At 40.5% G+C, this 23137-nt stretch overlaps 1 protein-coding gene across 3 annotated transcripts in view; it reads left to right on the plus strand.

Moving 5' to 3' along the window:
• The window catches only part of LOC122788685 (ABC transporter G family member 23-like), a 1725589-nt gene that overhangs the window by 1160430 nt on the left and 542022 nt on the right, over nucleotides 1–23137 (plus strand). The window lies entirely within an intron of this gene.

Below are 23137 nucleotides of genomic sequence, written 5' to 3' on the forward strand. Positions count from 1 at the left end.
TATACCATTCCATGCTGTACAGCGATCTCCATTTAAACAGTTCAAACTTTCATAGTATCAATCTTATGGTCTCGACCATAAGAAAGTTGACTTTCTGAAAGTTTGAAATTTAGAAGTACCTATATATCTATATATATATATATATATATATATATATATATATATATATATATATATATGTGTGTGTATGTGTGTCTTTTGGCTTTTCCCAGTTAGGAGTCGCCATAGAAGAACTCCAGTCCACTAATGATTGGCAGTAGATTTTTATGGTGCAGACTTGCCAGCTCGACACCCAACCTTCAACGAAGGCACGCCCATTCACGCATGTCTTCGGAACACCACTTGAATGTGGGGAGGACATGCAGACTCCACACAGAAGGCACTCCCCACACTCCAGCAGAGAATCGAACTGGAAAACCTCTTGCTGTGAGGCAACAATGCTACCTCTGCACCACCGCAGATATATATCTTAATATATATCTATATATATATATATATATATATATATATATATATATATATATATGTATATACAAATATTTTTATATATACACACACACACACACATATATATATATATATATATGGGTCTACCTGACAACGTCGAAAGGTTAGAACACCGACGCCAGAAGATCAAAAACTGAGAAGACCGACGGATGAAAACCCCGATGCTGAGAACACCGACATGGGAAAAGGCTGTGTAAGTATGCGGTAGTGACGGACGTTAGGGTGCGAGTAAGGTAAGTGTGCGATATTGACAGTCTCTAGGGATAGGGGTGGGTTAAGTGAGTTAGGGTTAGGGCGCGGGTTAGGTAAGTGTGCGATAGTGATAGTCTGTGGGTTAGGGGCGGGTTAAGTGAGTTAGGGTTAGGGCGCGGGTTAGGTGAGTGTGCGATAGTGACAGTCTTTGGGTTAGGGGTGGGTTAAGTGAGTTAGGGTTAGGGCGCGGGTTAGGTAAGTGTGCGATAGTGATAGTCTTTGGGTTAGTGGTGGGTTAAGTGAGTTAGGGTTAGGGCGCGGGTTAGGTGGGTGTGCGATAGTGGCGGACCTTAGGGTTAGGGTTTGGGTTAAGGTTGTAGGTAGTTGTGTATGTGAGGTTTGGTGTGGGTTTGTAAGGATTTTGGTGTGCTTGTGTTGTGTGTGTGCTTTTTGGACAGGAGATTTGTTTTGTTTGTTGATTGTCGGGATTATGGTGTGTCGGGCATGTGAGGTTTCGTGTTTGTGAACTGTCGGTTATGTGGTGTCGGTGATTTTGTTGTCGGTGTTGTGGTGTGTCGGTGTTGTCAGGTAGATCCATATATATATATATATATATATATATATATATATATATATATATATATATATATATATATATATATAAAAATATGTATATATGCATGGGTCTACTTCAACCCATCGAATTTACACATTACTGAAATTTTCTTAACCGCTCCCACTTAAGCGAAAGTGCATTTAAACAAAAACGCTCTTTTGTGAAAATCATTCCATCAAGTAGTTTTGCTAGATCACGGTACAGTAATGATAAGGGAATATTCCCTTTCCCCCAGTGTAGCGCGTTCTCGGAGCTTGTATATATAAGTAACAGGGGTGTGGAGGGTGCAGGGGCGCCTGCCCCCTCCATAAATACTTTGTTGGATTTTTTATTTGTTTTTAATTTATTTTTTTGTTTTCAGTGAAATGATTTTTGCGAAAGTGCATTTTCATTTAAATGCACTTTTGCTTAAGTGAGAGCGGTTAAGTGACTTTTGATAATTTTTCAAATTCGATGGATCGAAATAGATCCATACAAATATATATATATATATATATATATATATATATATATATATATATATACATAGATATATATATATATATATATATATATATATATATATATGTGTGTGTGTGTGTGTGTGTGTGTGTGTGTGTCTGTTTGTATGTGTATATGTTTATATATATATAGATATATATATATATATATATATATATATATATATATATATATATATATATATGGATCTAGTACGTTTGCTCGACTGAGAAAAAGACTGAAATCCAAACAGCCGGGCATACTTATGCAAAAGTGCTTTTCACCGAAGAAGCACTTTTGCGTAAGTATGACTGTTGCCGAGGCTGTACTACGGTGCGGGTAAGGGAAATGTCCCTTTTCTCCACTATAGTGTGGTCTCGGAGGGAAATTATTAAAGTAGGGGTGTGTGGGGGGCACACAAAATGTAAATGTACTGTTTTTTTTTTTTTGTCACACGCTTTAATGAAAGTGCTTTTTTTTTTCGATAAAAGCGCTTTCGTTAAAGTGTGTCCGGTTTTTATGGATTCGGACATTTGCTCAGTTGAGCAAACATCCTAGATCCATATATATATATATATATATATATATATATATATATATATATATATATATATATATATATATTTACACTTTTCCAAAAAAGTCTGTTTGTTTTACTTTCTATGAACAAAGGACTGCATTCATTAAAGTCTACATGGTCTGCTAAAACTGTGTGCATATCGTGCCAAGGCACACATGATGGTACACTTTTTGTATTCAGTAAGTGGCTCACATGCTGTGTAGAGCCACACAAGCATGGTAAACACCACAGCATGTTAATTACAACAAAACAGCTGAATTGTTTGCTAATCAATCAATCCAAGATGGAGGAGCTAGTCCACAAGCTATAAAGCAATCATGTAGCCTTAGCACAGGTTTTGCCTGTGAATTTCAAAACTTATTGGAATACAGCCATGAAAGCTACTCTACGCAGAAAGAATGTTAGGGGCTGCTGTTGCTCTTATTCATGTGCATGTGTAAGAGGCCCAGGTCTATGATCCTGCTATTAAAAGACCACGGGCAAGAAGGAGAAGGGTGTTTAGACCCTGTTTAACATTTCATGGTCTGCATGAGGTGGAAATTGTACAGAGCTACAGGATGGATAGAGACACATTGCAAGAACAATGCAACCTCTGTCATCCTCAACTGAGGGCAAGGGCAAACTGAGGGAAACCAATACTGGTAGACACTAAGATACAGCAAGTGTAGCACTTAGAATATTAGCTACAAGAACCAACAGAGAACATGCTGGGGGTGTCACAGGCATCAGCATCTAGGATCCTACATTAATTCCTGAATACAATACTACAGCATGCCAGTGATTACATACAATTTCCCCATACACCTGAGGATAGAGCCACAACTATGCAGGAGTTTTATCCTATAGCACACTACCCTGAAGTCTGGAGTGCCATAGCCTGCATGCACAATGAAATCAAAGCACACCCCAGGGAACAGGGAAGGGTGTACATTAAAAGAAAGAGTTTCTGCTCCATTAACTGCCAGGTCATTTGTAATGCTAAGGCAATCAGCCTGAAAGTGTGTGCTGGCAGCTCAGGCAGTTACCACACCTCACATATCTGGTACAATTCTTAACTGTATCAGATATTTTCTAGGAGGGATATCCCATAAGGTCATTTAGTGGGGGATGCAGGTTATGCACTCGAACTGTGGCTGACGACACCGATCAGAAATGTACACACACCAACTGAAAAATGCATTATTGAGACACATGCTCAACCACGAAATATCATACAGTGTGTGTTTGGGCTGCTGAAGTAACTGTTCTGATGCATAGATACATCTGAAGGAGCCCTGCAGTACAATCCCCATACATGTGTTGAAATTTTCACCATCTGTGCCATCCTTCATAATATTATTCTGAAAAAAACAGCTTCAGCAGAAACATCAAGGGGATGGGCCACACATCCCACCACTGCTGGCAATGTGAGCATATCCACATGCAGGTGAGGAGTCAGAGGAGGATCCACCAGCCACTTTAGGTGTAGACAGATGTCGGTGTCCACAATATGGCTTTGCCTTTGCCAAGAGGCAATGGATAGCACACATGCTCACCTAAGGGGCTAAAACCTTTATCCTTTGCACATACATATATTAATGTTGATGCCAGGCAATACTCACAATGTTTACTCACCCATATTATGGCTGTGTACTGCTAGCAACAGACAGAGTCAGCCCCAAATTAAAAACTCTTGCAACTGCCAGACTTCCAAGGTAAGTGGTGAACCTGGAATAGGAAAATAGATGTCTAAGAACACAAATGAATGGCATATCCTTGTAAACTGTTACTTGCTAATGTAAGTAAGTATAAGGAGGAGGATTTTTACAGCAATGATATCAGTACATGACAGCACTGACTTATGTCAACTTGTATATTCTCTTTCAAATTATAGACCTCATGCATCAAAGGCCGATACATCCATACCTCTCAAATGTACAGATTTTCACACAGTGTCCAGAGTTTGGCCTCATAGTGTACTGGCATTGAAGTTAGAAAATAATGACAGACGTTTCAGTTTCACACTTCATATTCCTCAGAAAATTCACTGTAATGCAAAAACCTGTTATTCTTTCATCTTTCTAAGTTTGTTAGACTAAAATATTTCTAAATTGTCCCTATATTTGGACTTTTGCCCCACTTTTATTTATGACTTTGTCCAGCTTTGTTGGTCTAAGAGGTTGAAAGATATGCACACATTACAAAGACCTGTAAGAAAGCAGTACAGTTTGCAAAAGAGCATCACAAACGCATGCATACTAAGGACTCAGTTAGCTATGCACACTGGGCATCAGACAAAAGACTTATGTATCCCTGAATCCAAAAGATAGAAACAAGGGATATGACACAGTTATCATCATTTGCACAGGGTGTTGTTTGGGAGGGGGGTAGGAGGCCTAGGCTGACACAAAAGGTACATAAGAAAGATAGACAGGCAGACATTTGGATAACATATCAAATGGCCAATGAGACAGAATGATCTGAAAGCCTCATGAGTGACCCATGTAACTATTATGTGTGTGCGTGTGTGTGCATATGTGTGTCTGTATGGGCACTCAAAGGGAAACATGTGTGAATGTCTGCAAGAACACAGCCAAGCTCTGATCAAGCTCTACATACTGGAATGTTGGACAGGTGTTAGCCATGTATGGTAGAGGTGGCAGTTCATCATCATTGTTCCCAACTGTGAGAACTGGCTCTGCCAGGAGTTGAACTGGCACACCCATGCCCACGGTCAGATGTGGTGCTGCAACTTGAATATGACTGATGTCTGCTGGATGAGCTGTCCTCGTGAGGATACCCAGGACCATGACCTCATAGCCAACCACATCTAGGTGTGGACACCTCAATCACTGACAGAGCAGTGGAAGTAGTGGCACTACAGAAGTGTGATAGGGCATGACCATTTAGTCTAACATCAGTTGATGGTGTTGACCTACATTAACATGGATGCTGTCCCCCTCCCAGCAGTCGTTCTATTACAGGCACTGCCCATTCCATCAAGTCATTTATCCAATCCATTGAATTAGCCACACAGCAGTGGCAATCAAGCATGTCAGCCTGTGCCACATCTACAAACCTAAGAATGCCCTCAGAGGCCCTATTGGAACAAGCCTTTGCCTTTATGATGTTCTTAAACATATCTCAAGTGGCATGCAAGACACACCAAGATCAGGTGGAGGGTGGATAGCAGGCCTCCACCAAGCACCCCTAAAAACCTTCCTATGTGGCATCTCACACACACTTTGGCTACAGCCAGAGTTAACTGGCACTGAAGCCACAGTAACCACAATATCCTGATCAAGTGTCTCACCCCCCGCCTGTGCAATATCTGAGGGCTCACTGGAATGGGTATGCATAGGCCTATGGGCTTTGTCTGATGGAAATACAGGGAATAGCTGAATCTCAACCTCAGTGTCAGATTCAACCTCTGCACCCCCCCCCAACTGTGCATCTCTGTGGCCACTATCATCCTCAGTCTGCCAATACTCTGACATCAGGTGGTAAGAGTCCTACACTTCCATTGTCTGGATCACCTGTGATAATAAGCCACAAACACAGGAAAGAAATTAATAACCACACTACATTTTAATATATGTTAACAAAACACTAGTGCCACTATCACAGATTGTGCAGCAATGCACACACACTCATGACACCCACCTCATACATACAGATAAATGCATTTCTGTCAAATGGTTATCAATTCTCAAATAAAAATGTTTGGCTGACTATGTATGGATGACCCCACACTTGCTAGAGAGGATGGTCCTGGAAGAAGTTAAGCAAAAGTTAAGAACACAATCGTCACAATTCCACTAACATAGGGGGACAACATTTTTACCTTTATATAACCATTAACAATACTTTTACCTGAAACTTAACTGACACGTCCACCCAAAGTCCATGTGTAATGAAGAAAAATGTGTTGTTAAACTTATCAATTTATCAGTAGGTTCAAACCTGCACTGAAACAACACTGAATTTATTACTTACAATATTTTGCTATACAATAAAATGTTATAAATTGTCATATGTAAGCTTACCTGTAAGGTCATCCTGGGACCGACTTATCCTCCCAGAAACATCCGCACCAACATCAATCACATGCTGATGCACACTTTCCACTGAGCTCTCTGGATCTCTGATAGTGGATAAGAACTGTTCATTTGGTGTCAGTGGTGGTTCTGTAGCACCCCCCCCCCTTTGCCAGCTATCCATGGGCAACTGCAGCTGCTCTCCTCTAGCCTGATAAAAGTCATATCAGTGGCCCTATGATGCATCAGCGGCCCTATGATGCATCAGTGGCCCTATGATGCACCTGACCATCAGTCCTGCTGCTCCCCCTACATCATTGATGTCATTCACTATCTGGTTCCAAATCTGCATTCTGTCACACACATCTCCACATACTTTCTCAAGCAGAAAGGCTTTTCTGGAGTCACTGAAAGGGGATTTTCAAAGATTGGGGCATTTGGGTGCCATAATCATAGGTGACATAAAACAAAAGAGAAGGATATCATACAACACATAAATATCACATAAATAAAAGTCCTGCTTATACTGTATATACACACATATTATATTTTCAATATTATCCACTAGAGAAACACACTTTAGGTATTAAAATATAAGGTTATGAGGTTATGTGGTTGTAACATATCACAGTCACACACAAAGCAAGGTTTGATACAAAACAATGAATAACAATGAATAACAAGATTAAACATCTTTATTATTATTATTATTATTATTATTATTATTATTATTATACTTTTTTTTGCAGTGGCAACACACAAATGGAACTTGACTCCCCCACCCTCAAAACAGCAGGCAAATGGCAGTTTGAACCAAGCAAGAAATAACACATAAAGTAAAACACCTCTATGACACTGTTCATAAGGAACCTGGACGAGTGGATGGAGCATCGTAAATTCTTACCAGGGATAGTGCCCACAACCCTCCTGGACATGGGCAATCATTACTAAATACCATCCTGGGTATTGACTAGAGTGTGTATGGGATTACATTGGGATAAAACAGCTAGACTTGAAATGACCTCCGGATCAATAGCCTGGTAACCTCCTATGATCGTATGAACACATCATTCAATTGCTATAAATGCCTTCCCAAAAATTATCACAAAATGTGAACATGTTTGCAACAGAAAAGTTAGTGTTATATGATTGCCAGTCACCTCTCTCTGTACCCAGCTCTCCCATAGAGGTGTCTATGGGCCATCTTAGAAGCCTAACACCCCTGTGTCATTGACAATATAGGACAGTTACATTTCACTGACATGACATAGAGGAGTGTAAGATAATCAGTTGTAAGAATAACCCTTGTGATAAAAGTTAATAAGGCTGTGCATCTCAGAAAGCAAAATTCCCTGACAAAAATGCCTATGCCAACAGTGACCTTTCAAGAAGTACATACAGATAAAAGTTCAATTTTCTAATTCATATATATATAATATTTTCCTAGTAACATGTAAACAAATGGAGTATGTAATTGAAAAGTTCAGTCATACCTTAGCAAGATCAGACGTCTTCTGTGCAGATAAATCTAATTAATAGCACCTTTCTTCTGTGATGTCTACATACGCAACTCTCCTCCCCTTCAGGTTCCCTAAGTACATGGTTTCCTTTTTGTAGTGTCGATTCAGGCCTGTGAGCATGGTGGAGATGCAGATGAGGTTTGAACTCATTAGAATTGCTGAATGCCAAACTTTTGGCTTTATGTAGCAAGTATAAACTTAGTGCAGGCACTACCTCGGTTGTTAGTTGCTAATGGATTGCAGCTGTGAATGATTACTGGTAGGGAGAAGGAAAACACAGCAGCAGTTCAGACCCCCTTATCTGCAGTGGGTGTGTCACCCAGGTTACACTTGCAAAGTGTAGAAGTAATTGTATCAAGGTTTTAAATGGAAGTGAGCAGCACACATTTCTCAGTTTTTGTTCAGTAATAGCTAAACTCCCCATTCCCTGTCTTTGTTGAAAACTGTATATTATTGCCATGTACTATTCTCATACATTTTAAGGATAACATTAACAAATGCTCTACAGACTGCATTTAGGTTCATAGATTATTACTAAGCTAACTGCCCTTGCGAGCCATTTTAAACCTAGCCAATTATCCCTTCTGAGACTCAAACCCTGCCCCTTGTGTTTGTAAGGCAAACACATTAACCATTAGGCCACCCTCCCAACCCCTTCTCAGATTAAAGCACAGATAAGAGAAGTATGAACATAATACAAAGAGAAGACAGAGCTTCATTGAAGCAGACAGTACTCATAAATGGTTGTGTGATCATTCATTGCAGTAAATATGTAATTAACACATATACAAACAACTGAGAGTGTACAAGTCTTATATGTCATGTTAATACTGTAGATGTAATGGGACTTGCTTGTGTGTACATGATGTGCATTCCTGCTGCAAAGCAGTTTTTGTGGCAAAGAGGGATCAGACATCCTTACTTTGTTTTATAGGTTCATTAGTTTGACAGTTCGAATCCAGAGTTCTATAAAAATCTGTAATGTGTGAAAAAAATGTATTTTGTAATCTTGTTTATGTTTTTTTTTTCTTTTTTTTAAATATTAATATTTGAGCAGTGCACAGCATAGTGAAATTGATAAATACATTAAATGTCGTAACTTACATGTATGATAAAGACTGCATAAATTGCACCTTTGAATCAAGTATGTGTGTAGCACACCTGGTAAACACAATAAACCACACAGTATATGTTATCTATAGATCATGGTTCAAGTTGCACATTTATCTTTTAATCATGAAACTGAATATACACTTCTTAGAACAATACAACCCGAGCTTTGCTTGTCAAGTTTCCACATCCCTTACCTTTGCACAGACATGGACTAATGCCATAGACAAGAAGCAGGCATTGTCAGTTTCAAAAAGGATACACTGTTACCACTTTTGCTTTCCATAGCAAAAAAACCTGCTAAGCAGCATTGCATGATAGTCAGCAACAACACATGCAGGTCCAAAACACCTGCAGACAGGAAGCAGGTGGTAGTCAAGTTCAAAATGGATACATTTTTGCATCTTTTGCTTACCAATGGTCAAACCTGATAAGCAGTGTCACACGATGGTCAGCAAGCTGCCACTACACCTGCAGGTCCAGAACACCAGCAGAAAACAAGCAGGCAGTAGTCAATTTCAAAATGGATACATTCTATCATGTATGGTTTGCTACCATGCAAACACACTAAGAACAGTTGTGAGGTGGTCAGCACACATATACATAGTAATGAATATGAAAATATAGAGGTGCTGCCTAGTTGTTCCTGTGGCAGCAGTTGTAAGTTAAGAGTTATAGTACAGATGAGCCTGGGTTTTAATCCAGCAAAGGCAAAACTTTTATTACTGATCTTCCACTTTACTTTATATAAAAATCAACAGTAAAAAATACTTACAGATAGAAATAAAAATCAACAGCAGAAAAATACTTACACATGGAAATAACTGTCTGTAGCAGGTGCATCAAGCATGCACAGGATATCAGAGATAGATTACACATCTATTTTCTGCACTTTCGTGTCATACACATACATGGTTAAACACTCAACTCTTTAATGTATATCTATAACTAATGAGCAGTTCTGACAGACAAGGTTTCAGTTGCAAGAAGCCCTCTGCACAGTAATGACTGTATAAAATACACTTTAAAATAAACTAAAAGAAAATAGAATTTCTCTATGGCAACTGCTGTAAATTAATGCTCACAATACAGATGAGCCATGGTTCTAATCTAATACACTCCCAAGTTTATTAATGCTTATCCACTTAATTTTAAAAATTATAAAACAATGTAAACATAATTATAAATAACAAGTATGTATAGCACTGGAGCTCATATGAATTATATGTGTGAAAGAGGGTATACTAAATATTATGTTTCTGTAATTATAATTGTCTTTTCTGGCCTTGAACAGACTTCAAACTTCAATGATACTCATACACATATGAATGTATAAACAAGGACCTTGTCAGATCACACACATACATGGTTAACCCCTCACTCTGTCATGTGTGTTCATATATAGGTTCATAGGTTCATACTAGGCTATCTGCCCTAGGGCATTTATAAGCCTAGCCAGAATGTGTTTGACTTTCGCCACCCATTTTAAATTAATTTTGCTATGCCCTTTTTTGAGGTTAGTATACTGTGCCTCTGTCTAACAGTGACACAGAAGTGATACCCAGGGTAAACCTACGATCTCCCATCCACTCATCAAGATTCCTCTTGAAGAGAGTCAATGAGGGACTCTGCCTAACCTGGACTGGGATTTTATTCCGGAGTGAAGGGAGCCTCTGGGTTATGAATCTGTCCCTCCAGCATGTCCTATTTATTTCAGTGCTGAGGTTCAAGTCTCTCGAGTGTGTAGCTCGATAGGATTTGGATTTTCTGAGGTGCAGCGTGTCCATTAATTCCGGGTTGGACATGGCTTTATACGTCGGGCACAGCTCGCCTCTGAACAGGTGGTATGCCACTGAGTAGAGCTGGAGTTTCTTTAACCGGGCAGCATATGGCATCTGTTTGAGCCCTTTGATCCTCTTGGTGAGGTACTTTTGGAGTCTTTCCAGTTGCTGCAGGTGTCTGGTAAGGTACATCCCAAAAGGGGCATTGTACTCAATTATGGGCCTGATGAGGGATGAGTAAAGAGGCACAATGACCTCCACTGATCTAGATGTGAATCCCTTCATGATTAGGTGGGCTATATAAAATGTTTTTCTAACCACTTTGGCCACGTGGTTGTCAAATGAGAGATTGCTATCAACTTGGGTTCCCAGGTCCCTAATTACTTCTTCTGTACTTAATGGATTACCACCTATGTGGTAATTTGTGGGCACTTTGTTTTGCCAAAGGGATGACTGTACACTTTTGGCGTTTAGCTTGAGGCCATGGCTCTGGCACCAGTTGTCTGTTTCTATGAGGCCCTTTTGGAGGATGCTTGTGTCAGCTGGAGAGTCGATTATGGCGCCCAGTTTGCAGTCATCTGCGAACTTGGTCAGCCACAGTCCTTCCGTGTTGGCCTGTACCTCCGAGAAATATATACCAAACAAAAGAGGTCCCAGGACTGAGCCTTGTGGGATGCCACTTGTAACTGGTTTGGAGTCTGACATGGCTCCAGCAATTCTAACCATGTGGGTTCTGTCCTTGAGCCAGTTTGCAACCCATCTAGTGACATAGGGGTTTATATTTAAGCTGGTGAGCTTATCTATAATGCCCGAGTGGGGTATTGTATCGAAGGCTTTTGCGAGGTCCAGGTAGGCTGTGTGGACCACCTTCCCCTCGTCAATGGCTTTGGTGACTGTTTCAAAGAAATCAACAAGGTTTAAGAGGCAGGATCTGCCCTTAACAAAGCCGAACTGGGTAGGATCCAGTGTCTGTAGGTCCCCAATATCTTTATTTATGAGGTCCATGATGATCCTTTCCATAGCTTTGCAGACCAAGCTAGTCAGGCTTATGGGGCGATAGTTTCCAGGATCCGTTGAGGCACCACCTTTGTGGAGAGGGACCACAGTTGCTGTACGCCACTCTTTGGGTACATATCCTGTAGTAAGGCTGAGATTGAACAGTAGTTTTATGTTTGGGTTTAGCTCTTCTTGGAGTTCATGTAGGACGTAGCCCAGGACACCGTCTGGTCCCATTGATGCTGTGTTTTTTGCTTTGGAGGGACAGCACTCTGCTGGGATAGATATTTGCCCTTTTGGTGGGGGGGGGGGGTTTGCGCTGAACCTGTCAGCTAGGATGTTGGCAATGTCTGTGGGTTCGGTGTATTTTTTATCATTTTGGACTAATTCTGAGCATATCTGGGAATTACCACCCAGGTTCCTAACATAACTAAAGAAAGCCTTGTGATTATCCTTAGTGTCCTGTGCAATTTTTCTCTCGAAGCTGGCCTTAGACGATTTTATGAATGCCCGTAGTTTTTTGCTAATACTGATCAGAGATGCCTTCCCTTTTTGGAGTTTTGCTCTATCATTTAGTAGCTTCCTCCTTCTATTGTATAATTTGTTTATGGCTGGGGTCCACCAGACAGGACGTCTGCCTTTGGAGGATTGGGTCTTGGTTTTATTTGGGATCACATATTCCATGCATTCCTGAAGGTGTTCATAGAATGCGTTTATAAAGGATTCTGCGGTCTGGGCCGTATTTTCCACAGGCCCGGGGGCTTTGAAGGATTCCACCTCGGTTTTGAGGACTGTGAAATTTGCTTTAGAGAAGTTTTTCACTGTGGTTTTCTGGGCAGGGGGTGGTGTCGGGATGTGAATATCCAGTGAGATTAGTTTATGGTCTGATCTTACCAGTGAGGGATACACTTCTGGTCTGGAGCATAGAGTCCCCATGTTGGTGATGATCAGGTCCAGTATGATTTCCCCTCTTGTGGGAGTGGTAACAAGTTGTTCCATAGCATTTGAGTTTATAAATTCTAGGACCCTTTGGGCTAGGGTGTTGGAGCTAGAGTAATGCTCCCAGTCTATGTTTGGGTAGTTGAAGTCGCCCAATATAATGGTGTTTGGATAGACCTTCATATTTTCCAGTGTTCTCAGGAAGGCTGAGTGGGGTTCCTGGGTTAGGGAGGGTGGTCTGTAGCAGGCTATAAACTGGAAGGCAGTTTTACCCACTGTTAGTTGCACATGGATAGTCTCTGATGCTTCGTGCTGTGCCACCAACCTGGAGGTGTGGGTATCTTTGACAAATATTGATACTCCCCCTCCTTTTGTGGGTTGGTCCAAGTTTTGGGGCCGAAAAGCATGGTATGAGGTATAACCTGGTAGTGCTGGGGTGCTCTCGGGAGCCTTGAACCAGGTTTCTGTTACTGCACAGATATTGATGTTCTCCATGCTAAGGAGAGTTTCAAGTGCGTGCATCTTGAGGTTTAGACTTCTGGCATTGAGTAGCATTACTCTTAGTTTCTTATCCCTTGTGATACCTATGGAGGTGGGTTTGTCTTTTCAGCCTTGCCTAAAAAAGGCACTATGCGGGTAGCAAGAGCCTTTGCCAATATCCGAAAGCCCAGGGGTGACAGGTGCAAGCCATCCCTAGCGAAGCATCGTGGCTTGTCGAGCATGTCATCCCAGGCTGACAGGCGTTGGATCCCCTTTGAATGACACCAATACTTAAGCCAATTGTTGAAATTGATCATCTTGTCTTCATATTGTGGCATCATTCTTGGTGAGTGTAAGATGCTACTCAAGGTCAGGGTCATACCGGCCTGGGCCACATGCTCAGAGAGCTCCTCTATGTCTCTTTTCATGTAGTCCAGGGAGGTATGTCTCAGGTCATTCACACCAGCATGGACAATGACTGAGTCATATTTGTACTTGCCTTGGAGTGACCTGAGTGCTTGTGTTATGTGGCGGATCCTAGCGCCCGACAGGCAGCTCACCGTGACCTTCTCCTTGTTCAGCCTGGTGAGCGGGACATCAGTGTGCCTGACGATAGAGTCACCTATTACAAGTGTATCAGGTGTGTTGTTTAGCTTTAAGGGCTGTGACTGTTCGGCACACTGGCTTTGTGTGCTATGTGTTGCACGTCTTTTGTTTAAATTAATGAGCATGTCTGACAAGCAGTTCTTCTGTGCCAAGGATGAAACATCACTTATGTGGAAGAATATATTTTGTCTATTTTGCAGAGTCTGCAAAGTTAAATCAAATGACAGTTAGAGCAGCAACTAACCCATAAACTAATACCAACTGTCAGATTAACCTTCATGTTTCATAAACTGTTTTCCTATCTGTTTGGTATGGCTGCTCTCCACTTAACATCACTCAAACTCTGTTGGCATGATTGTTCAGGTTTGTGCACTAACATTAAATGCAATCATATGAATTGGTGGGAGAACACTCTTAACTGTTGCTGTTTGACCTGAATGTACAAGTCTAGAGCTAGAAGGGAAGGTGCCCAATGTAGCGCTAAAAGGTGGGATGTGGAGGAGTCCAGAATCTTTATTGGACTCCTTGTAAAGCGCCACAACCTAAGGCTGCTGCAGGGGACTATACCAGTTATCCGTACAAATCTGAGGCTTAGACTAATTTGGCCAAAGCTGCCTCCAGTGTGACTGGCATTCCACACACTAGAAAGCAGTGCGGCACCAATATAATGACCTCAACATGTACAAGCAGGATACACTCAACCAGTGGCTGGATGAGTTTAAGACTGCTGACATCCCACAGTTGTGTAAGTATGCAGATACAGATAATTTAAAATAGATAGAAAGCTGGATACAGGTAAGACTGGTATGCATAATTCTCTTCTCTTTTTCCCTCCTTTTTATTCTACAGTCATCCAGAAGATTGCAGCAAACAGGGAAGCCCATTCTAATCATTTAGACAGACTTAGGGAAACAAGGGGTATGTATACAGCCAAACATAAATGTTATTTTTATCTAAAATATTGCTGTTCTGTACAGCAGTAGCAAATTAAGCATGCACTCAGAAGAGCGTAACTGTCAGCATTACAGTCCCATGGAGTATAAATATTTTGAATGTTGTACATGTCTACGCATCCATTTCATTCATGCCTCCCAACATCTTCTCCCAAACATCCAGTGTTTATGTCATCCACTATAAATTGTCCAGCAGCATTGCAAAAGTCAGACTTGTGCTATGGTGCTTACATTAAATACTGAGTTCTCAACCTGGTGTACTTAGGTAAGGGCTCTAATGTCACTGCAGTCAATTTGTGTGCGTGTATACGCGAAAGAGCTTAACTGTGTTTTCTACAGTCAGAATTACAGCCCCATGAATAGAAATATTTTGACAATTGTGCATGCCTACACATCCAGTTTATTCAGACCTCCCAACATTTCCTAAACATCAGTGACATAAAAGTCAGACTTGTGCCATGGTGCTTGCATTAAATACTGAGTTCTCTAGCTGGTGTACTTGGGCAGGGGTTCTAATCTCACTGCAGTCAATTCAGGTGTGTACATAATTACTTGGTTGACATTTAATAGAGCATTTTACACCAGCATGTGAGACTCTGCCATTGCCATCCTGTTCTCAGCAGACACTGCTGATTTCATCAGCTGTCAGTGTTGTCAACACTAAAAAAGCCAGACTTGTGCTGTAGCACTTGCATTAAGTTCTGTGCTTTGTAAATAGTAAGGTAGGGGTTCTATTCTCATTGTGGCCAGTGTGTGTGTGTGTGTGTGTGTGTGTGTGTTTGTTCATTTGTTTGACATTTCAGATAGCATTTTACAACAGCATGTAAGACCCTGCTATTACCATCCTCTTCTCAGCAGACACTGCTGATGTCATCAACTATTAAGTGTTATCTAACACTATAAAAGCCAGACTTGTACTGTGGAACTTGTGTTAATTACTGTGCTTTATAAGTAGGTAGGTAGGGGTGCTATTTTCACTGCAGTCAACTGTGTGTGCATTCAACAATTACTATGCTGACAATTTTAGAACAGTATTTGAGTCCACAACTATATCAGACTATCCTTCGAACATCTTGTAACATTCACTGATGATGTCAACCTGTATAACTATGCACCCTGACAGTGTTCAAGACAAACCTGTGCTGTGGCAGCACCATTAGCTACTGTGTTTGCAAGCTACATTACCTACACATATAGAGTTTCAAATTGGAGAGCAGGCAACTTGAGTCTCTATATATGCAAATATCACTTTTGAGACAATTTTCCACAGGGATGTGACTCCACATCCATGTCCTGCACTCCTCCTAATGTGTTCTCCTCAGCATACAATGAGTCATACTCACTAAAGTCCAACATGACAATTATAAAGTCAGACATATGTGGTGTTGCTTCTGCTACATTGCATGGTATTTATATTCTATACCTACACTGGTGTAATTTTCAAATAAGGACCAGTCTACTGCTGTGTGTGTCTGGTTAGTGGTACATTATGATCATTGTATGAACTTTGAAATTGTCCTTAATTTCATTACCAGTTAGGGGAACCTTTTATGTAGCCCCATGCATCCACCATCCTTCTTTTTCCTCTGGCCACATGACATCCCTCCTGCAGAGGTGGGGAGGATGTCCTCATGTCAAATATGCACACACACATCATGAAGTAGAGTCCTTCCATGAGCCTCTGCAAGCCATCTCCAGACCACTACATCTGTGATTGCTAATTCTGTCATGGTATGGTGCACATATCCCATATGGACAGAGGTGGTATGTAATGCAATCAAACAAATATAAACATACACGCAATAGTCTTACTATCTTCCATAATATAGATATAGGGAGCGTGTTTTCAATAGTATAATAATGGCTAGGATTTTATGTGATGTTGGCCTTTAGCCTAATAATGTCCTATGACCCTATGAACAGTTGACATGTCAATGTGAAGTCATTGACATGTGGTATATTGAGGTGTGGATGTACAGTATGGCTACAATAGGATATTACAATCAGTGATGTGAGCTAATGTATTGATGGCCATTGCTACCATTTCATTACATGCTCGTTCTATAACATTTGTAGTAATATATCTCCTGAGAACCATTGACATGGCATGATGCACTTGTATGTATACTGTTGCCTTATTAGGGCATGTGTTGTTGTAGTGGAGCAGATCAACCTTCTACACAGTTCACATTTCACCATCACAGTGTCACTTGCAGTATGGCACAGGTGTGCATGTGTCTGCATACCATCATTAAATGTTCTGTGACAGACATCAATATAAATTAATTTTGATTACATGGTCACATAAGTCTTGTTTCATACACGTTGTTATTCTGTTAACAATGTATCACATGTTTGGGTTCAATTGCAACATTGTGGAATTCACTGTATGTTCAGCTGTGTTGCTATTCCCAGGTGGTCAGCAGCACCATCATGTGACTATTTGCATTTGTGTCAGGAAATGTTCTACATGAGCCACAAACAACTGATTTGTAATGTGTTCTTATATGGCATCAGGCCACTTAAACTTAACTTTCCAATGAAGCATAGATATATATATATATATATAGTCATATGTTGTGCAATTGATATAAGTATGTGATATTGATACGGTTGTATGCTTGTGTGTGAATAGTATCAGTGTGTGGAATGTGATGAATGAACAAGGTTGTATTTGGAGGTCTTTTCACAAATCATTTATTCCAATAAATGTGAAATGTTAAGAGGAATACACAACTAAGCACAAATCTGTATGTGGATGCCACCAGACATACACAACCGGAGAAAATATAAAATCCACTAACTGACAGTTTGTCTCACAAGTCAACCCCATGTTGTCACTGGCCATCAGCAAAGTATACATGCAAACATTGTTATTCCTAGGAGAGTAGCTTATCTGTGTGTTCTGTAAAGCTAATAACATAGAATCAATGGGCCCTGACAACATCACAGGTTCAGCTTGCCTATAGCATGATGTAAAACTTGACCTACCACACACAATTCGATCTGTACTTTAACACATCTTCCAGACAGCCTATTTTCCCATAGAAGGGTATACAGCTGTCTGGGGGAACATCACCTGATGCTTGCAGTTATAGACCCATCCTGACTCTCCTTATCTGTGAAGCAGGTCAACATGTCATCATGGACATTCTCTAAAAGGGCACAGGTAATATCCCAATTGTGTACCAAGCCCATGTTTGACTTGTTAAGGCTACATTATGTCTGTTACATTGTTGGCTGCCTTCAAGAAGGTTACCAAGCATGTGCATGATGGCAGCACTATCATCCTGTGTAACTTGACCTGACCAAGACATTAGACACAAATACACAGTCAAGTATTAGAGAGAAACTGTCTGAAGTGGCCATAAACACCTACTTCACTAAGTAGGTAGATAACTGGATCACATACATGTCAGATAAATATGTTGCAGTGTGTGAAGTCACCTTTATCTATAGTGCCAGTGATGAGGTCCATATGTCAGGGCTCTGCGATAGGCCCTTTCTTTTTTTCATTATTTAAGTCTCATATGTCAAAACTGATTTACACATCCTTTCTGCAACCAGCTTTGTGGAAGACTGTAAATTGTGGACAGTCATTGAATCCAAGTGTGGTATTGCTATAACGCAGGCAGTATCAACAAACACAAATAATTGCTGCCACAGCCATGGGGACACAGTAGATGAAGAAACTCTTGGGGGATTAGTTCCATTATGAATGCAAATTTATTTTATTTTATTTATTTTATTTATTTTACATTTGTTTACCGGGAAAGTCCTACTGGACACAGGTCCATTTTCAGCGGAGACCCATGGAGAAAAGCTCCACATTACAATACATTACATCAGAGTAAAAAGAAGTAGAGCATGCATACATATGGCATATATATACACATCAGGACAACATGCTAATGATTAACTAACATACATATAGCATATATACACACAACAGGACATCATGCTAGTGATTATCATTTCTTACAGTAGACAATCAGCGGTACATTTGTTTTCTTTTGCAGTTATAAGTTTTGTAAGGTAAAAGTACATGGGTTTGGAAGCTTTCAGGGGAGAAACTGTTTATACATAGCTGTACCCTGACAAATGATCTTGCTATAGATTAGCCTGGTGAGTGGCATGAGTATAGCCAGTTACTTAGATAGTGGGTTTTCAGGAGTTTTTTGAATTGACTAAAGGAGGTGGTAGAAGTTATTTGACTTGGTAGTGTGTTCCAGGTTTTGGCAATGGTGTTTGATGACAGTTATGAGGTTCTGGTTACTAGATCTTAAGACTCTATAAGGAATGCGGGGGTGAATTAGGTGCAGAAGTGCTGGGGTTGTCTCAGGAAGGTAGTAGAGTTTGTGTACTATAGAGAATTGATTGAGTAGAAGTATATGAGGCAACTCAAGCCAGTTGAGTTGCTTAAGGGATAGACAGTGGTGGGACCTATATGAGGCTTCAGTAGCAAACTTGCCAATCTTGTTGTAGCAAGATTCCATTTTATTTAGATCAGTTTGGTGGAGATTGGTCAAGATGGGAGAGGCATAGAGGATGGTGAATAGAAGATGTGTCCTTGCGATGGTTACTTTGGTGTGTTTTGTCATAAACTGTTTGTTCCTGTAGAGGAGACCAAGTTTTTTATTAACTTTCTTAATGGTTGGTGCTATGTGGATGTCAAACATCAGGTTATTGTCTATTTCTACGCCTAGCAGTTTAGTGTGTGTGGTTGGAAGGATTTGAATGTTTTCTTTGGAGTTAATAGTGAAATTATTATTTAGGGGAGGAGCTCTGCCAGGGCTGAAAATAATTAGTTTGTTTTTTTTGATTAAGAAGTTTAATGTTAGTGAACCAAGTTTCGGCTAGGGTGAAGTTATTTTGGGTAAGGGTTTGCAGTTCACTAAGGGTAGGGGCAGCACATATGAGGGTAGTGTCATCTGCATATTGTACTATTGAGGCAGTGGGAGAGGATGAAGAGATCTGATTTGTAAATAGAGAGAACAGCAATGGGCCAAGGATGGATCCTTGAGGGACTCCTATGGTTACTGTTAACATGGGAGACAATTGGTCTTGCCATAGGACTGCTTGCTGATGGGCAAATAATTAGCTGATGAAACCATGATATAGAGGAGGGACTTATATTTAGGGTGGATAGGGTATCAAGAAGCAGACTGTGGTTTACCATGTCAAGGGCTTTTGATAGGTCTAAGAATATGGAAGAAACAAATAGACCATTGTTTCTGTGGTGGTTAACTATGTTGGTGAATGATAGTAGTGCTGCTGTGGTGCTATGGGAAGGTCTAAAGCCATGCTGGGATATGGAGAGTAGTTTGTTATTCTGGAGGTACTGTATTAGTTGAGTATGAACAACTCTTTCTAATATTTTGGATAAAGGTGATAAGATTGCTATTGGGAGATAGTTGGTGAGCTCTAAGGAGTTGCCTCCTTTGTGCAGTGGAATTATATATGATGTTTACCATGAGGTGGGGACTTTGCATTCGGAGAGAGATTTGTTTATGAGAATAGAGACAGGATAGGCTATAACTTCAGCTGAGATCTGAAGGAAGTCTGCTGGCAGCTTATCAGCTGCTAGAGTGGTTGGTTTAAGTTTACCAAGGAGTTTAGATATTGATTTGGTGAATACAGAGTGGAGGTGAAAACTGGGGCTATTGTTTTGTATATTGGGGTGGGTTGGGGTAGTTATTGGTGTGGGGCTGCTAGTACTATTTTGGGCATTGGCAAGGGTCTGGACTGTTTCCGTAAAGAATTTGTTAAAATGAGTAGGAATGTTTTTATGGTTATTTGGAAGCACAGGGGTTGGAGTCGTGGACTTTCCTGGATGCAGTATACCATTTATTGTGGCCCAGAATTTTTGTGGGTTGTGAGCATATTTTTCTTGCATGCTTGTATAGTAGCTGGATTTGTCTAGTTTGATTTGTGTTTTGGCTTTGTTATGGAGCTGTACATAGTTTTGTCTCAAAGTAGTGGTTTTGTTTTTCTGATATTGAATCCAGGCCTTGTCCCTTTCTTTCATTATAGTTTTAGTATCTTTTCTTAGCCATGGGGCATAGTTAGTTTCTATTCAAATGGTTTTAGGGGGTGCATGATGGTTTAAGATTTTTATGAAGGTTGTGTTAAAGTACTCGACAGCATCGTCTAGAGGTAGATGTTTTAGGGGCCTCCAGTTACAGATTTTTAGAGTATTGATGAAATCAGTAGCTATAAAGGTTTTTATGTTTCTAACTATTCTGAGGATGGGTTGGTTGATGGTTTGGGATCTGTTCCTAATTAGGTAGGTTGGGTGATGGTCACTTAGGGTATCTGGAAGACAATCAGATTGCTGTGCAAGAGTGGGGTCAGATACCAGGATCCAGTCTAAGATGGAGTGGCATTTGGAAGTTTTGTCTATTCGAGTGGGGGGGTGGTTATAGTTTGGGTAAACCTGTGGAGGTTTATGAAGGTAGAGAGGCTATGGCTGGAGCAGTGAAGCCAGTCAATCTTGAAGTCTCCTAATAGTATGGTTTCATGTGGAAGGGAGTTGGAGGTCCAATTAAGCAGACTTTCCATTACAGTGATGTTATTGCCTGGTGGTATATAGCCACCTGCAATAATTATACGTTTGTTGGAACTTATTTTTAATTTGGCAAGGATTAGTTCTACATCTTTGAATTCATGGGTATTGTAATCTAGTTGTTCTAAGGTAAGATGATTTTGGAATAATATTGCAACACCTCCGCCCTTTTTCTCTGATCTGTCTCTTCAGATAATGTTGTAACCCGGGGCAGTAATCTCATTATTGTGATGTTGTGGTTTGAGCCATGTTTCAGTTAACACAGCGATATCTGGTTTGTATAGAGCTAGTAGGGCATGAAGGTCATGAATTTTGTTAAGTATACTTCTTACATTAATGTTTAAGAAGTGGAGAGCTGAGGTAGGTCTGTGGTGTAGGGGATTTAGCTGATTTAATTTGGGCTGATTGATGTTTTGGGTCCTGGAATGGGAAGTATATCACCACTGCAAGTGAGTTTATGGAGTAGGTGTAGATAGAGTTTGGTCAATTTGTGAATTATTTTAGTCTGTCTTTGAGAAGATAGGGGTTAGTTTTGATTTTCAGTTTAGTGCGTGAGTAAAAGAAGGGTAGGGGGAGGTAAGGTCACATGGCAATATAGGGACATCTTGTAGTTTGGTGGTGCTGGCTATGGAATCAGTTGCCGAGGGGATGGGGTGTGGTTATGAAGCTGAGTGTGGTAGGAGGACAGGATGGAAAGTAAAAATAGGGTGAAGATTATTAATGGGTAGAATGATGTTTTTAGTAGTTGGGTTGGATATGTGTAACCCACGTTATCTAGTTTCAGAAAGAATGTGTTACATGCAAGGGTACTATCTATGAATGAGTGAGATTGGTATTGTATTAAAGGTGCAGTATTAGGTGAATGTGGGAGTTTATTGTTAAGAGGGGTGAGAGATTTGAAGTGATAGGTGGATGAGAGTGTAAGACTTGCTAATTGGAATTGTCTGTAGCTACAAGTTGAAGTGATGTTACGGACTTAGGAGCTATATAACATCAGGTAATGCTGGCTATACAGCTACAGAAAAGTGATGGAGATTGTGGCCAGTGCAAGAACTATTGTTTTATGTGTTAGGGAGCTGCAGTATGGCCAGAAAGTATTGGTCAGGTAATACACAAGATAATTGCAATATAGACAATACACCCCTATGAGCAGACCAAGTGGTATGTGATCTGTGTACTCAGGTAGATGTTATGGAGAATGTCCACCAGCATGTGCCCACCATGATGACCACTCCCTTGTAGGTAGCGCAGCTCCTAAGTATGTGTGGGACATCCACATCAAAGAGCATTATAGTTCCATTGTTCTCAACCCTCATCACACTAATAATGGAGTATAATGCACCCTTTCACATGTCTCTCTCAAAATATCTTCAAGGGGTGAGTTACTCAACTGTACAACTTTTGCCACAGTGACCTCCCACACATCTTATCAGGCATACCTAAGTATTCTTTTTGGTGCATAAACATTAAGGGTTGATGGTGCAGAATCCCCTTCAAGGTGTTATACAAGATGCATGTGTGATATGTGTTCCTGTGATTCACATAGCTGATTGGCAACATTGATGGCATGGGTTATATTTGTGAAAGTATAGATTGCGGCATATATATTCCATGCATACCTATCAGCTAGCCAGGATTGCTCATAATTTCAAATACAGGTGCAACAGTGTCCCTTCTAACACCTCCAACAGATGTGTGCTTGATTCTTAGATTAATGACAAATCATGACAGTTGTATAAGTGTGTTCATGCAGAACCATCTGTAATCCTGCACATTCACATATGTTATGTCAGTGA

This window comes from Protopterus annectens, chromosome 1.part2 (genome assembly GCF_019279795.1).
Source record: "Protopterus annectens isolate FY-2018-M chromosome 1.part2, PAN1.0, whole genome shotgun sequence".
NCBI classification, from domain to species: domain Eukaryota; kingdom Metazoa; phylum Chordata; order Ceratodontiformes; family Protopteridae; genus Protopterus; species Protopterus annectens.